Source organism: Eurosta solidaginis, chromosome 1 (genome assembly GCF_040869045.1).
Source record: "Eurosta solidaginis isolate ZX-2024a chromosome 1, ASM4086904v1, whole genome shotgun sequence".
NCBI classification, from domain to species: Eukaryota; Metazoa; Arthropoda; class Insecta; order Diptera; family Tephritidae; genus Eurosta; species Eurosta solidaginis.
The window spans coordinates 91749648-91768013 of NC_090319.1; the positions used below are offsets into that span (position 1 = coordinate 91749648).

General features: G+C 36.0%; 1 protein-coding gene and 1 pseudogene across 9 annotated transcripts in view; both read right to left on the reverse strand.

Annotated features, from left to right (window-relative positions):
• Window positions 1–18366, reverse strand: part of LOC137236454 (serine-rich adhesin for platelets) — a 344342-nt gene that overhangs the window by 161382 nt on the left and 164594 nt on the right. For 7 of the 9 annotated variants that reach the window (XM_067759064.1, XM_067759069.1, XM_067759070.1 and 4 more), the window contains one exon: window positions 6942–6972. The exons of the other annotated variants lie outside the window; for them this stretch is intronic. The gene's annotated coding sequence lies outside the window, so the exon portion shown is untranslated. The remainder of the gene's footprint in view (window positions 1–6941; window positions 6973–18366) is intronic. 9 annotated transcript variants of the gene reach the window in all.
• LOC137237261 (t-SNARE domain-containing protein 1-like) overlaps window positions 1–18366 on the reverse strand; it is a 45228-nt pseudogene that overhangs the window by 18696 nt on the left and 8166 nt on the right.

Here is an 18366-nt window from a genome sequence, read left to right on the forward strand (position 1 = left end):
AATTGCATGACTATGAAATCATAGCTGCTTTATATATTTGCTTGTATTACAACGTGGTTACAAAATCGAACTTACAAAAATTCAGGTTCAGGAAGGTAGTCCAAATTGAAATTATTAAGAGACTATTGCTTTGGGGTTCGCTGTCAGGAAATTCTGGGCATTGGATTCGTTTGCTGAAGTTTGTAATTGGGTACAGGCATGTTAGAACAAAAATGACACTAAAGATAGCACAATGCCAAGAAATGTTTTGTATTCAAACCAGAGCAGCATATTAGTAATGAGATTATCTAACGAAAGTCCTAAGGAGGAGGACAACTCTGTGCAACCACCGTTTGGTCATCTTTGGAGGGAATTCCAACTCGGATGAGTACGAAGTTTTAAAGTTCTCTAGTCATGTTTGAATATAAATAAATGAGCTTATACCAACAAGTTCCCTCTGCAGCTGTCAGGATGATAACGAAAAGTAGTCAATTTAAAATTTTCTCTGTCAATGCCCAGAACTAAGTATGAAGCGACTAAAAGGCACATGTTTTTCGGTAAGTCTGTCGGTCGCAAGGTAAGTGGATCTTTCGCTCCTCATTTCTTCTTATGGGAAATATATTGGTTGAATACGGATTCAGTAGCACTGCATTCATACCCGGTAATGAATTATCCACATCGGTATTACTTTCCTAAATCTTGAGAGCAGATTTTTGCAGTTACAAAACGGCAACAATAAAAATATGGACAAAGTTCAGCGCACTTTCAACACAAAAGGATATTGCTGCGTTGTGTTCGCAATGCTCATATCATTATTTATTTTGAGGAATCGATCAAAGCCAATGTATATTTCGGGTTCGGTATTATATATTTAGTCACGCGCACATCTCTTATAAGTATGTACATACTCAAGTAGAGTGTCTAACTTGTATACTAATGACAATACAATATTGCATTGAGTATTTGAAAAACGGGAAGATCAATAAGTTAGAGACAAGACGATGAACTGGACAGTAACGTGATTAGCATAATTAATAAGTTGAAAGTTTGTGGTAGTGTGTTTACTTTGGAATGCGTGTAAACGGAAAATTATAAAAAATGTATTGAAATAAAGATAAGACGACATTTGAATAATAAAGATTTATATTCTAGAAATATTAAGCTATAGATACTCTGAGATTCTTTTCAATGTGAGTGAGCAAATATCACGGTATGGGGATTCTAGAATATTAGTGTAAGGTGGTGTAAACGTACGTTTAGCCTTTGGAAGTGATATGCTATATGAGGGAATACAGAATGTAAGTGTAGGTGTAGTGTGTGGCATTGGTATGCTAAAAGGGGAGTGAAGATTGCATGTTATCGAAAAGTTATCGATTTATTATAGAAAAGTTGTCAGATATGTATCTTTCGAAAATGTATCGATATGTTATCGATTTGTTAAAGAAATCTAACCAATTTGTTATTGGTTTCTTATTGAAAATTTTGAAAGCGAAAATGTATCGATTTATTATGGAGAAGTTATCGATTTATTATTGAAAAACTATCGAATATATATCGCCTTAATAATTTGTTGTAGGCGTGTTATCGATTTGTTACAAAAAGGTATAAATTTGCTTGGGCCCGTGAGACAGAGGAAGAATCTCGAAGCCAAAGACAGTTCACTGGCGAAGACTTTTCTCCGAGCATCCTCAATTTCGCAACCACATCAAGAAGGAGGCAGCGATCGGCTGAGTCTGACAATCCTACATTTAGAGTAGGGCAAACGCGCTAGTTCTTGAAACAGGAGAAGCTAGCCGAAATGACAGGAACCACATCTCTAAATCTGCAAAGCAGAGCGAAGAGGGAAGTCTAAATACTCAAAAGGGGAGAGCAATAGCGGCATAAAAAGTAGAGACGAAAAGGTTATCAAGCTAAAAGGGGCAACGATCAGACCACAGATTACTCGGTGATACCAAAGGGGCTAAGGCTGCGACTGCGGTTGTTACTGAGAAGAAGATAGAAGAAGTTGCAAAGCAGTCCCTGACTGTGGCAATAATAGATTGCAGTAATCCGCAGAAAGGGAGCTGATTAGTATCAAGATGATGCATAATGAGCCGAATAAAGCGCTAACAGCCTTCGAAACAGTTGGATGGAACAATGAGGTTAAACTGATGACCTGCACCAATAATACGACTTTAGAATAGTTGCAGAAGACCTTTAAAAACAGCAAGGCGCGAGGTTGAAGCTGGATAAAGTACTGAATCACAGGTTACCATAGTCCAAGGTTTCGATACCAGGTGGGGTGAAGTCCGAGGACACGCTAAAAATGCAGCAACGTCAAAATCTGAAAATACCAAAAGGGAATTGGAAGGTGTTTCATGTAACTCGACATTAGTTTTCTAGGCGTACATCTGCATATTTCCACATCGAACTTCACGAATACTTGCGAGTACGCCCTTTTTTCATATCTTCGAATCTTAGTAAACAGGCAGAAGGTGTGTAAGTGAATCTATGTATATTAATCAATCAATAATAGAATCGAAATCATCAAGATTACATTCTTACTTCAGCATTAAAGGTGGTAATATTTAATCTTTTTATTATATTTATGTTATGTAGCTAAACCCGTCCCAATGAAAAATCGCTCTACCACATATCGACAGATGTGTCGAAGATATCGCGCTCCCGACTTCCAGTGCAAAAACCTTGTTTTCAATTCAATTAAGATTATACGACTTCAGGGGAAGCCCATCTCATCTATTATTGGGATAGAAACGCTTTTAAAGCTGATCGCCCAGCATCGAACGATTCTTTGGTGCATATTCAGTGGATCATCTGGAAGTCAAAAACACTTTAAACAGCATGCCGAAGAATCCCAAGTTAATTGTAGTCAAATGCATTCTCAATTTACGCAGACTTCTGCCCAACCCGTTCTCGCTTATTCTATGATCATAAAAAGTAAAAATAGAAAGGCGGAAAAGCGTGATAGCGCAACAGTGGACCACACAAACTGCCAAACAAATTACAAAGACACCGGCGCAAGCTCGACTTTTTTGCTTTCATTTAGACAAAAAAAAAAAAATACGAAAATAATGTACAAAGTGTCAAAAACAATACAATTTTTAAACGCGGAAAAATACTTAACTACAAATTGAGGAAATGCTAAAAGCATTTAGAGCCACAAATTGCAACTTGCACTATATTAAATCTAACATAATTTTCACCAATCGAGATAATCGAATATTGCATGCGCAGAAGTAGTGGAACGCATTTGTGCGGCTGGGATAATTGCGGAAAAACGCGCAATGCAGACAATTTGGCAAGCTAAACAGATTATATAACTCAATGCGGAAATAATAAATTTGATAGACTTGAAATTCTTTTGTTTAAAAATTTTATTTAGTGAACACAATTGTGACATGGTCACTTGTAAGGCTCGTGCTAATGAAGGGGGATACCCTTTGATATTATCTATCCATATGGACACGGATTTTAATCAAATTTTCCTTCTGCTTAATTATTTTCGCCATATTTTTAATATTTATATGTAACAGTAGGTAAGAGAGATTGCATTTAACAGCTTTCACAACCGATTTCCAAGAACAAAAAACTACCCCTGTTACTAAGGTGGTCGGAGGGGGAGGGGGTACTATGGCTTAACAGATGCAATGTGGTCATATTTAATAGTTCCCGAGATGGTCGGGCTAGTACCTAAATGATGCCGAAACGTACCCGTTGTGCATTCGGCAAATGAACAGCAACATCGTTAACAAAACCTTTGTGCAGTGTCTGCATCACTACAACAACAACAACAAATGGCTTTCTCAGTGAGATATATTTATTTTAGAATTTTTTCCGGCTTTCATAATGATTAATTTTTATTTTCTAATTTTTCTCACTATCACTGCGATCAAACTAAATGTGATTTATTGCTTAAGGTTCTATTTTAACTGTTATTTTGTGACCGAAATAGGATTCGAGAATGGTAAATCTCGAATAAGCTCAACTTAAGCTTATTACAGTAGACGTTCACAAATTAGAACCACTTTGTTTTTAGGGTGATTCTAATTTCTGAAAAATTCTAATTCCTGGAGGTTTTTTTTTATTTGTATAAAACCTTAAGTCAATTTGCATTAAAAAAAACTGCAATGAAATTGTTATATTCAATTTTGTTCATAAAAATGTTAAACATAAGGTAACAATCCAGAGCAATACATATCACATGTTTTTTTATTAAATATACATATATGTATATATACGCTAAATCAAAAAAGATCCAAAAAACAAAAGCTCCAATTACAATAAATATATTTTTTCATTAACAATACATACAGCGGGTAAGGGGGTCAGAATATACCCGCGGTAGGTATGCCTGTCGTAAGAGGCGACTAAAATACCAGATTCAAGGGGTGTGTAGCGCAACCCTTCAGGTTGCCAGCGCAATATATAGCTTCTCCAAATCCAATTGTCAACCTCACCTATCCGCGGCGAATCCTGTTTCACTAACAGACGAAGCTCTGGCGACCCCAAGCTCCTCATGGATCTTGGGGGTGGGGAGGGAGGGGATGGCCTGAAGGTTTAATGTGGCCACATAAATCGTTCCCGAGATGGTCGGGCTAGCACCTTATTGGTGCTGTGGTACCGGAGCGTACCGGATCTGCATCCGGCAAAGGACCATCACATCGATAACACTCCCCAAAGCTTTCGGGGAGCAACCTTATCGCTATAACAACAACAACAACAACATCGATAGAAATACATTAAAAACGCCAAAAATGAATCAAAAACTTAATAACTAATATTCAGCGATGTGCAATGATTTTTTGTTAGCATCATTATAGGCATAAGAAACAGCGTTTAAAATTGATGATTTATTCGATTTGATATTCTAGGGCTAAACGCTTCCCTTGGACACTTTTGTCAAGCTTTTCCAAGATCTGAACTTTGGTTTACAAGAATAAAGTATTTTTCTTCCGTTTATTTGGAATTTCAGCGAATTAGTTTTACTTTTAAACAAGCAATTCCTAAACACGTGCACGGGTATCGAATTTCACCCAAAAACTAACAAAAACTGTACAGAACCGCGACGAAAATGCAACGACTACCGAGCGTAACATGAATAAATTGAGGATTCCCCTTTCCATGTCTATTCTGCAACAAAAAAAAAAAAAAACAAAATACGCTCAGAAATTAGAATTTTCTATTCTAATTTCAGATCATGTAATGTATTGAAAAAATTTATTCTAATTTCTGGAAATTCTAGTTACTAAATGTTCTAATTTGTGAGCGACTACTGTATAACTGCAAATTTTTCATATTTCTCCAAATTTTTACTTCCCGATCGTATATTTTTGGAGTCATGCAAAGATTGTTTCCACGATGAATTTAAGATTATTTTTAGAGTGTTCGGGGATCATTTTGTGGTAATTTCGAGACTTTTTTTAGTAATGGTGGGATCATTCAGGGACTATTTTGCGACTACTTCGAGATTGTTTTGGTTAATATTTTAAGATCAATTTGGGAAAGTGCTAGTTCGAAATAATTTGCACGACTATTTCCGGATCATTCCGGGACAATTTTGAGATAACTTCGGGTTTTTTATTTACTACTTAAAGATCAATTTGGGAATGCGTTAAGGAACTTTTCGGTATTATTTGATTGACTATTTCGGCATCATTTCGGGACCATTTTGAGATCACTAAGGAATCTTCTTAAGATCATTCTGAAGCCGTTTCGAAATAATTACAAGATTATGTTAGCGCCTATTTCGGTATAATTTGTGATCTATGTTGCAATTATTTAGCAGGGTTCGAAAAATTCATTTATTATGACCGGATCATTATTGGTTTGTTACCGACGTTTTATCAGCTTGTTACCAATAATATCGCTCTCGAAGAGTGGTGGGTAATAGGTGAATTATCCACATATAAATTAATACCGATTTGTTATAGAAAAGTTATCGCTTTCTTTTCAATTTGTTGTCGAAAAAATATTGATTTATTATCGAGTAAATATCCGTTTATTATCGAAAAATAAATATCCATTTGTTATCGAAAATGGTAACAGATTGGCAGAGCGAAGAAGCGACTGGTGCACCTTGTTGGACGGCTATAACAGTAAAAGGTAAAGCGCCAATTAAATAAGTATCGAAAAAAAATCTATTTGTTATTAAATAAATAACGATTTTTGATCTATAAGTTATCGATTTATTATCGGGAGAAAGGTAATTTCACAATTAAAACATATCGATATGCTCTCGAAAGAATATTGCTGTTATCGAAAAAATATCAATTTTTTATCGAAAAAATATCGATCCGTTATCGAAAAAAGGCGATTTGGCAACGCAAAATAAATATTTATCTGTTATCGAAAATGGTAGCAGATTGGCAGAGTGAAGAAGCGACTGGTTAAATGGTCAAGCGCCAATTAAGTAAGTAAGTATCGAAAAAACATCTATTTGCTATCGAAAAATATCGATTTTTATCGAAAAAGGCTATTTATCGCAAAAGTATCGAATTGTTGTAAGAAACTGAAGCTGGGCTTAAGGAGAAGTCGCAAAAGTATCGAATTGTTGTAAGAAACTGAAGCTGGGCTTAAGGAGAACTCCATGAGGCTCAACTTGAAGGGCAAAACGCGCATAACCCACAGGATCCGAGATATTTTACTTGGAATAACTTCAGACACCACACGCGGTTTAGTGTGACTTTTAATGCCACCATTACAATGCCAAAATTAAGGCGTATACAAGTTTTCAGCTTCGTATCTTAAATCCTGTGGTGAAATACTAAAATGATTGTACTATATGCATAAATTCTTTCAGAAAAAAAATTTAAACTATGCATCTACGCCCATTTAGCGATAGAAATGAAACTTCTATTAACATATTTTTTAAACCCTTTTGCTTTCATTCGATTTAAATAAATATTTTGGATAACATACTGGTATATAATTGGTAATTTAACAGTAAGGTATAATGCACTTACTTGTTTAGATATTTAGTAAGCTATAGTTGACCTGAGATAAAAAGAGAAAAGAATTTTATAAAATGTTATGAAATGAAGTATTGTATATACATATTTAGTTTTAGAATTAAGTATTTCTGTAATTAACAGGGGCCGTTAAAACTACGAGTTTTAAGATTTTACACATATATATATACATATGTACTTTCATAGACACAAAATCAGCAGTAATAATTTTTTTGTTCAAGTTTTATTCTTCCGCAGTTCTTAAATTTCAGAAAAATATTTGTACTGATATATTCTAATTCTTTTAATTATATTTCTGTTTTAGCTGATGTACAGGAGCGAACAGAAATATAGTAGTGGGAATTTTTATCAAATTTTGTCAACTAAATTCTAACTTTTTTATTTCCGATATATTCCTTTTGTATGAATTTTGTAACTAATCTCAAAAACGTTTTCAAATAAAATTCGTAAAAATTTTACTGTGATTTTTTGAGTATGCAGTTCGAATCAGTTTAAGTTTAACAAAGAAAATTGACACTAATGATGGAACAATGCCGAAATCTCCAAACCAAATTTGACAAGACATGACGTCGTTCCAATATACATCTAACAAAGAACATATTATAGGTCCCTCAAGACTCGTATTGATTTATGATAAAAAAAATATAATTCGCGGAAAAAATGGGTGTGTAGTTATGTACGCGCGTGAGAAATTATCCTCATTTGGCATTATTAAAAAGTACGAGCCTGACCCGTGCGCATCTTGCGCAACCAATATAAAAGTCTCTTATCAAATATCAACAGAAATCAGCTGTTCTATTAACTTAAAGCTTGCGCTGTCATCTAGCGTATACGAGCAACTGCCGGTAATGCAGTGCAAATATTCACAATAGTGCCATAGTACAAATAGATTTCTTTGTGTGCTCACAATCGTTTATTTTTAACAAATTATTTTAATAAAATATAGCTAAACAAAAGCACTTCGACCAAAATTGCCAAAAGCTCGCTAATAGCCCGAATCTCCATCTTTACAACCAAAACTTTATTTATAGATTTGGATTCCAAATGAGAGCGAAAAAGGGACCCGTACATAAAAACAGCAATTAGAAATAATATATATATATGATGGTTAATACTAAACCAAGCAAAGGGCTACCTATATACCAAATTTCAGGCAAAACGAACGGTGAATAGAATTTGTTCGTATAGATCGATCTCTGGTCCACTTCCCAAAAAGAAACACCCTCCAGGTCGCTGTGCAGCTATCCTGTAAATTTGAATAAAATCGGCGTAAAGGTTTCGGAGTCCATAAGCTGCATACAAACATATCTTCATCCCTCTTTATATAGCATTTGCAGGTCAAATGAAACTTTTTTCAAGTCAAATGAAACCATACTACGAAGGTAATTGCCAATATATGTATATGGTACTTTATAACGCTATTTATCAAATTTTGCTGTAAGACGACAACTATTTGTAATTAGCCACATTGAAGGCAACATTTTTGCCAAATTTTCTTTGTGAATTTAAGCTGCAGTTAAGGTCGGCTCAGTTTAACCTTGCCTTGTTATCGTTTAAATTTTTTAATAGATAAAGTAGCAGGGTTTATACGCTAGGCAACTTATATACTACAGTTTAACCACCCACTGAAAATAAGCACCTATATTTTTTACTTGTATCTACTCCTCTTATATATAAAGCACATTCGAAATAAAGCAACGTAGAGAACAAAGAGAAGGAATCAAAGAGCATGATATGAGCGTATTTCCTATGCACTATCTGACACTAACTAACACATCCGTTGAATCCTCTGTATTATGCTTTTCTCTTTGACCAAAGTCTTACCAAACAACATAGAACGATAGCAAGGTATTGAGAGAAACATTACTTTTACCAACTATATAGTAGAGCATGTGTACCATATACATATATTGGCAATTACCTTAGTAGTATGGTTTGATTTGACTTGAAAAAAGTTTTATTTGAAATGAAAAAAGTTTAATTTGAAATGAAAAAAGTTCATTTGACTTGAAAAAAGTTTCATTTGACCTGAAAATGCTATATATAAAGGTAGATTAAATCACCTTATGCTCGGTTTTTCAGTACAAGTTCAACTCAGTTTGTCAGTTAAGCTACGTTTAAATTTATCTGCAGTTATTCAGTCTACTTTAAGCTGAGCTTAAGCGGCCGATCGGGCAGGGTTAAACTCTAGTTAACCTATTGGTAATTTGCGTTCGTTCGAAATGGCGTAGAATATACCCAACAAGCGTTTGAGTATTAGAGCTCATGTTAATAACTAGCATACGTCTAAAATCTCAAGAGTTGTTACGAAACAGTGGCTCAACTTGACAATCATAGTATACTCAGCAAAAGAGGTAATATTTTATAAAGCGAAAAATGCTATTACTTAAGTTGAAAAAATGATAGTTCCCAACTTGTGGTTCTTTCACTTGACTCAAGTCAACAGTATTTTCACGAAAAAAAAAATAGATATATATATAATTTATTTTTGATAAATTACGTTTCATTAGGGCTATCAATCAGGTGTTTACTTCTCATAATAAATAGCTTTGATGGTAGCACCTTGCTAACGACGTTGGAGATCAACTCGAGAAATATAAATTTTACAATAATTCTCAAAAGGTTGGATAGTCAATGGAGTTGTATATCAACTTGAGTACTATCAGGTTTAAGAATAACTAGATAGTGATGTTGGATATCATCTCCGGAACTAGATATATATTTCGCCGGAGAAATATCTTTTATATGTTTGTTGGGTAAGCAAAATCCAGCTGTTGTATCTACAAATGATTTAGATAATAAAAAACCAATGTTGCCGTACAAAAAAGCTTATCCCAAAGGCGATCTTAAACTGTGACTGAAAAACTGCTCAGTAGTTTAACCGGAGTTTAAATTTGACTACAGTTTAAGCAAACTTAGTTTAAACTTAGCTTAACCAACTACCTAAAACCTGGCCTTAGTGTACAAACAGTAGCAAATATGTACATATGTAAATACATACAGTCATACATACAAACATATCAAGAAATAGAACTTTTGTTTAAGAATTTTAACAAAAAGCCCCGACACATAAGCACTTTTTCATATAGATGAGTTTAACACAAGCTTATGCATTATGAGTAGATTGCACGCATTTTTATGGAGAACGGTAGAATGAGCGACACTGGCGCCATCTGATATTGAAAAGTAGCCATCTCCCAAATTTTCTTACAAGCAAAGCATAAGAAGAAGAATGTGACATTTGTTTTGGTTAAGGGTGTTGACACACTTTGCAAGTGAAATTATTTTTCCCACTGGTTGGTAATTTTTCTAACATTTTTCGCAGGTAAAAACTGTAATATAACAAATGAATACGACACAAAATATGTTAGCAAGTATCTTTGTTGTAAGGGGATAATGTTTATACCAGTGCTTCGCGAAATTTTGTATGTGAATGGGCAAGGCGTAATAAACTTCAATTGCAACATCTTGGTTGATTGTGGCGATGTTATTGGAATGCATAAGCTTGTGTTAAACGCATCTATATGAAAAATGTCATTGTGGCACCGCCTAAAACGTTGAAAATACATGCATATATACATATATATGTATATACATTCATAAATACCTATAAATGCGCTCCCGAAGTTAAATAATGCTAGCAGATGCTAGAATTTTTCACCATTCGATCTAATTGTACTTGTATATATGTACATATGTGACGCATAATGTGATGTGGTGAAAGTCTCACTCAAAGCAAGTTTGATCGTATAGCAACATCAAAAATTTAGAAACAAGTTTTTTTCAATTAGCAGAAAGGTTTTCTAAGCTGGGTCACCCCTCGACAGGGATTTGGCAAACACTCCGAGTGTATTTCTGCCATGAAATCTTCTCAGTGAAAACTCATCTGCCTTGCAGATGCCGTCCGGAGTCGGATTGAACCATGTAGGTCCCGTCCGCCAATTTGTAGGAAAAATTAAAAAGGAGCACGATGCGAATTGGAAGAGAAGCTTGGCTTAAAATCTCTTCGGAGGTTGTAGAGCCTTATATTTATCTTATTTATTTTTTTACTTAGTATAAAAGGACAATTTTGATTCAACATGTGCACGGCAATTAAAACCAAAAATCTTGTTGAGTAGTGACAATTGTTTGGTCAAGAAGAAAATAAGATGAAAAAACAAAAGCAAATATTTAAACAAACTGAATTCAGCGTATTATATTTGCTGAGTCGTATATTTGTTTAACGTTTTTGTTTATTTTTTTTTTCGCAAATAGCAAAAGTAAATAAAAATCGAATTACTTAAAACTGGAAAAATTTAGATATACTTATCATTATCCAAAACACGTATGTATATATGCATATGTATGTCTAAGCACGTGTACGTATAATAAATCCATAAATACTTTAGGGAACGTTTATAATGTCTTTAGGTTAATGGGGTGGATTGGCCAGTTTAGGCCAACGTATCATACGAACCCCACTTATGGTAGCATTTGAATTAGAAGGCCAATTGGAAAAGAACGGAAATGAAAAGAAATAAGGAAAGAAGGAATACTTTCAACATTTGGATTATTATAATTCATCTTGTCAGATTCAATCTTGTTGAAAAAAAGTAGTCGGATCGAAAGTTTTGACGGAATATCTGAGAAACTTTCTGATAGCCCACATTTAAGCAGTCCTCCTGCAGGTTAGTACATATTTTTGGTAGACTTTACGTACTTTCAGCTACTTTAGGAAGTTTTGAGCTGCTTCATGTATCTTTTATTCAAATGTTTGTTTACAAAAAAGAATCGTGTAGTTGTTTCATCAAACTATTAATTTGCAAGATCATGGGTTCGAAATGACCCAAGGCGTTAGCAAATAATTTTTTTCATTATACTTCATTGTTATGATATATTTTTCTTAACTAAAAATTTAAATTTTTTCAAATGAGAATGAAAGAAAGTTTTGAGACAAGTGCTATATCTAGCTGTTAAGATCTCTTACGAGCGCTGATAAACTCCAATCAACATTTATCAGCAGTCTTCTGGCTTCACTGCTATAACCAATGTTCACAATGTTTCTTCGACAGATGTCGCAGCGCTGTGTAAAATTAATAGGCAAGGAAAAAAAAAAGAAAAAGAAATTTAAAAAGACAAACATAGCACCGCTGCAATGGCCAAATGGTTAGAATAGCGTTGCCAGAAGGTTGCTGATGAACTTTGGGATTTAGAAGCGCTCGCAAAAGATTTATACTATCAGCTCTGCCATAGAAAATTTTCTTTTTTCAAATTCAAACTGAAAAAAAAGTAAGGACGAGACTGTATTCGGTTGTGTCGAAGATCTTAAACCTTTCATGAATGAAGCTGAATAATAATGTGTCGAAATTTCGAAAATTCATAAAATTTGAACAATCAGTTTTATGGGATATATGTTATATAAATGACCGACCTTAACGATTTATTCAGGCAATAATATATGCCATAATTGGCGGCCGCCTTGGTGTGATAGTAGCGTGCTCCGCCTACCACACTGAAGATCCTCGACTCACGCCCTGGGCAAAGCAACATTAACATTTCTACAAGGTTTTTCAATTAGAAGAACATTTTTTAAAGTGGGATCGCCCCTCGGCAATGTTTGACAAGCACTCCGAGTGTATTTCCGCCATGAAAAGCTCTCAGTGAAAGCTCATCTGCCTTGCAGATGCCGTTCGGAGTCGGCTTAAAACATGTAGGTCCCATCCGGCCAATTTGTAGGGAAAATCAAGAGGACCACGACGCAAATTGGAAGATAAGCTCGTCCTAAAATCTCTTCTGAGGTTATCGCGCCTTACATTTATTTTTTATTTTTTTTGTATTAAAATGTTACCAAATAACTAGAACAGATTATTTGAAACAATATGTGGCTGTTGAAAGAGATTTTTATTTCTACGTTATAATAAAATAGTATAAATAGTAAATATTCTGTGTTAATTTTATTGTCAGCCCTTAGTCCAAAACTCATTTAGTTGATGAGGCAAACATTTTTTTTTTTGATGCAATCTATCAATAATGATTCATGAATGAGACATCATTAATTCAAGTTAATCAAATGTATTGGTGAATTTTTTATAGGGGGCCCGTAAATTGTTTAGTCCCGGGCCCGGATTTTCTCTCTACGGCCCTGATTGTACATTTCATAGAGGATTAAATAAAAAGAGACAAAATTACCATACACATACACGTATACGCAGTTGTTAAGAAGCCTACCCAAAATAAAGAAAGATAACCTCAACAACTTCGAGAAAAAATTAGAACGCAAATAAAAATAAGTAAGTCTAAGTTCGGGCGAAAAAGAACATTATATAACCAGTTGTGTGCTATGACATAATTTTCTTACTGGTAGTGTAGGTCGTGGCGTGGTCCTCAACCGGTTTTGCTCAGATCTAGCTATAATAAAATCATACAACTGCCAAACTGCAATATGGTATTGTAACGAATTTTCTTGCAAATCCTCTTATTTGCAACCTTCTGCTAAGTTCGAATCACTAAACTGTTGAATAAATAACTCCAATATTTAATAATGCAAAATGGCCTTTATTAACGTACTTCACAATAAATAACTCTACTATTGCCCGACAGATAGCGTGCTTAATCGAAACTGACTCTAGCGCCTCTATCTGTCGCTGCCTTTTATACTCTTTGATTTCCTCGTTCGCATCTTCTAGTCGCTTCCATTTCCAGAATCTACTAGTTAGCCATCAGCTATCAAATTTCTCAGTTGTAACTACAATTGCACTATTTGGCTTTTGATTTGCGGTTTTTAAGACTTAACATTTTCTTCTACTAAATGTAAGCAATGCCCACTTTTCAAAACTTAACTAAATTTCTATTTTACTTCATAAAATTAATTCACTCGTTAAGTTTCAACAATTTATCAACATTTTGTTTTATTGTGTCAGTTTTTCCATTTTGAAATTTTTGATATCGAAAAAGTAAAAGTGATTTCGAGCAATTTCAATACCTATGTATGTATATTTTCGAGTTCAGATATGCTCGTGTGCTAAATTTGCTGAAGTTATATCAATTTTTGCTCAAGCTATCGTGCTAACGGACGGACGGAAGGCTAGGTATACAAAGTGGATGTGGTTTCCAACCGTTTGCGTCTACAAGAAACTGTTATTGTCGAAAACAAAATAATTTTGACAAATTTCGATAGGATTGGTTTTTCTTTGGTAATATTTGAGTTACTTATTCAACAGTTCACAGATTCGAACGTTAACAAAATGTGCACAATAATCAGGAATCCCGCAAAATCCGTTACAATATCTGAAACGGGATGCAAAACTTTGAATTTTTTTTGGTAAATGTGGGCGGTATCGCGCTCATTTTCCAGAATTTTACTAAACTTCAGTTTTTTGACATAAAGTAAAGCTACATGTCAACTTTCACTACATTCCGCTATTGAAAAGTGGACGTGGTTATCGTTCGATTTGAATACCAATCTATTCTGACCCAAGATAAGCCAGTGTACCGCTAAGATGTATACTTTTTTAGTCAAGTTATCGTGTTAACCCAGTACCCAGTGGGTTCCCGGTCATAAAGGGATAAAGGTAACGAAAAGGGCTATAAGTTTGCAAAGGAAGGTGCAACACTCGATGAGTCGACGATAGACGTCCCAATCCGTTTGGGAGGGTCAAAAGCGCGTGGCTGCAAAATTTCTAAGATCATGTGCAAAGCCTACGATATTAGACTCACAAATTGGCTCATATCTCTGAAGAGAAGACTTAAGGCTCACAATGGGCATACTGACTGGACACTGCCTTCTGGCGTCACATGCTTACAAGTTAGGCCTCGTCAGTAACGGCAAGAATAGGAAGTGTGAGCTGCAGGAAGAAATAGTTGAGCACGTTCTGTGTTCATGTCCTACCCTCCCCAGATCCTGCGCTCTCCAGCTATTAGGGACGGCAGAGTTTCCTGATCTTGAGGCAGCAATTAAGCTGGGTCCTAGAAAACTGCTACTATTTGCCAAGAGGACGAAGTTATTCTATAAAATATGTATATTCTGGCACCTGATTGGAGTTCTTCCGTTTGGTCATCAAACAAATTCTGGTAACATTATGGACACATTCAGTCTATGCGAGTTCTTTATTGACCAGCCATTTCAACCTAACCTATCGTGTTGACGGACGGACGAACGGATGGATATGGTTCAATGAAGGAAGTCTATTCCTCGACTCAATTATGCCGTTACAGACAACCGATGTTAAAATACCCTTCTGCACGTTTCGTAAAAAGTCACGCAATCCCCGTTTCGCAATGACTGATGCCAATTGGGGACACCCAGAGCAGTCAAGTCTTTTTTCACCTGCGTTTCTGAACTTAGTGGAGATCTCCGCCTTCCTCTGTTTCCAAACTGCGGTGCCGACTGAAATACGTTCTTGGCCGGTGTGTCTTTAGCCATTCGCATAACATGACCTAGCCAGCGAAGCTTTTCTGGTTTTTATTCGCTGCACAATATTCATACATATCTGCGTAAAGCTCGTGCAGCTCATCATTATCCTGCTTTGATATTCGCCGTCGGGATCACAGACACGATCATTAATCTTCCTGAGAACCTTTCTCTCGGGGCACTCCAAGAAAAATCTCATTTTCTCTCGACACCGTCCACAATTCCGAGCCATACTTCAGAGCACAAATATGATGAACGACTTGTAGAACATCATTTTTGTTCGGCGAGAGAGGACTTTACTTTTCCATAGTAGCAAGAGATATTCTCCGCTTGATTTTTAAGCTGATAGTGTTTTTACTGTTAATGCTAGTTCCCAAATAGATTAAGCCCTTCTGTGTTTTTTGAAAATTTATATAAGAAAATATTTAGAAACATAGAGTATTGAAATGCATGTCTCTACAGCTTTTTAACTTAAAACTGAAATTGGGTATAAATGCGACAGTAAAAAGAAATTGAGTCTCAAAAACCAAGCCCGCTTATAAAGACAAACATAATTATGATACAAGAATATTAATGATAACGATCGTAAAAAAAGAGAGCAAACAAGTTGAACTGAAGCCAAAAAAATATCAACACTGGTGGAACCAAAGAAGCAACCAACAACAAAAAACGCACACGAGCTAAACCAGGCTTATGCGCCAAGTTAATATGTGGTACGATTCAGACAAAATTAAGAAAATTTAATTATAATAAAAATGTCGATAAAAGCAACAGAACAAAGCAGTAAGAGCCAAACTTAATGGTGAAGAATCTCATAGGAAAAAAATGTAAAATAGAAGCTAATCAAAAGAATAAGGGCAATTTTTTAACAGCAAATGCATTGGCGATGAGTAAACTTTATGATATTTAATCAGTTTTTAGCAGCTCTACTTAAACCTGCAGGGGGAAATCACTTATTCTTTTACTACTAATTAAATTGGCTGGCTAACCGATGGACAACAATCAGACACATCATCGTCATTTTATATCAGAGGATTTCGGAACTCTGTTTAGCAGCTCTCTTGTCTCTACTTCGACGGAGGCACTCAACACTAATCTGCACCTACCACCACTGGAACCGGTGGCGAAGGAAATAGCAGCTTAACATCAAGGGAGCCGGTGAAGCGCATACAACAATCCCAGACTAAGGAAGATAATTTTCTTAATCCGACTTGAAACGTGAAAGCTTTCGAACCCCGAAGAGTTTTCTTCTTATCGTCGTATCAACAAATTAAATGGGGTTACACTGAAATAACAGCCCTTGGTCGGGGAAAAATCAGAACCGGTCGTCTTTATTTTTTAAATTATTAAGGCTGTCTTGATGAGTTTTCGTTTTCTCTAGTATTATTATTCGAATTCATGTTTGATATCACTGGTATACGGGAAAGGTAATGTAACTCATCCGCAAAGCCGACATGTTTTAAGAAGGCACTTTAGCGGGGCATCAGAGCAGATCATTCAAGATCAGCCATGCAATATCCGACTGTTGGTGGTTCGTGATGATAGAGAAGATATTTGTGGCATGCTCCAAAAGTTCCGTCCTCTATGGCCTAGGCAGCCACGACACGGATTATCTCTCTTGCTAATTAGTACTGCTTTGGATTGAGAATTAATTTAAAACTTAGAGTTCTCCCTCCGCAAACAAAAAACGCGCTCTAAGTCACTAATCAACCCAGTATTAATGTGAAGTTTGCAATCATGGACGGTGTCGAAAGAAGATGGGATGACCTTTAGAGTATCCGTTGGAATGATGAGTTGCAAGAGCTTTGAACGTAAGTATAGAGCAGTAAGCTAAAACGCAACAGCTTCTATTGTCGACAGAACTTCCGCCTGCGGAGCTGTAACATATGTCCGCGGAAGGGTATGCATTCGTAAAAGGTGGTCAAAATACCACTTCTAACAAAGTAAGGTGTCTTTACTCGAAAGGGAGCAGCGTGGACGCGGTGTCTCACCTGCGCGACCATACTACGGCCGTTAAAAATTGTAGGAGAGCAGATACAATGTATCGCGTGATGCTTGTATTCAGGTCTCTTCTCCTGTCCATGGGTTCGGCCAGCTAGTGGGAGAATCCCGGGGACTGTGGTTTCATCCCTAAAAGTTCACTCATAGACTCGCTCTGAGTAGAGCATAAAGTTTTCCCCTGGCATTCCAAACCAGGGGTATTCGGTCTTTTGCTTGTCTCAAGAGCCTCAATCATTGAAAACTAACCCTGAGGGGCAGATGAAGAGTTTGGCTACATCCCATAACTGCGACAATCGGTGAAAATGGTGCTGAAACGGAGAAATGGATGGCCTATCTTTTGAGATGTTTGAAACTGCCTTAGGATACGTTAAGAAATGATGACTGAAAGAATGCTTTCGAAGAATGGTTAGCCACATCCATAATTGTGGCGGGAATTGACGGAAGATGCTTGAGTGAACGGCTGAGTATGTTGGTTGACAGCAGTGGACGAAATGCTTTTGGGAAGATATTGTTGAAGCAAAAACACGTTGTTAAACAGGTCTATGATATGAAAAGATTGGCCCCAGCCCTTGAGGCCACAGGCCGAAAATTGGAGTAAAAATTAGAAAAAATTTAAGAAAAAATGGAGCATAATGAAGATATGTCTTGTAGCTTTTTCTTTAGCAAGAGGCCGAAGATTTGAACAAAATACATCTAGAAGAGGTATTGACGTGAGAAGGTGACAGGCTTTGGGCAAAGTTGTTCAGTGGAAGTCGAAGCAAAATCAGTTTATTTCCAACAATAAATCGGACATTTTTGCAACGGCTGGACAGAAAATGTTGATCACATTCCTAAATTTAGATAAACACACACATGTCTCATACTGATTATTAATTTTAACAGATATTGAGATAGTAGCAATCAATGAAAGAGGGTTACTGAGACACGCTTGGAGCGCGCGTGGAGTTGCCGAGGAACCGGGTGCGATTTACGACGGAACGGGGGTATATAGATAGGCCCCCAACCTCACCAAGGCTGGTTGACTTGAAC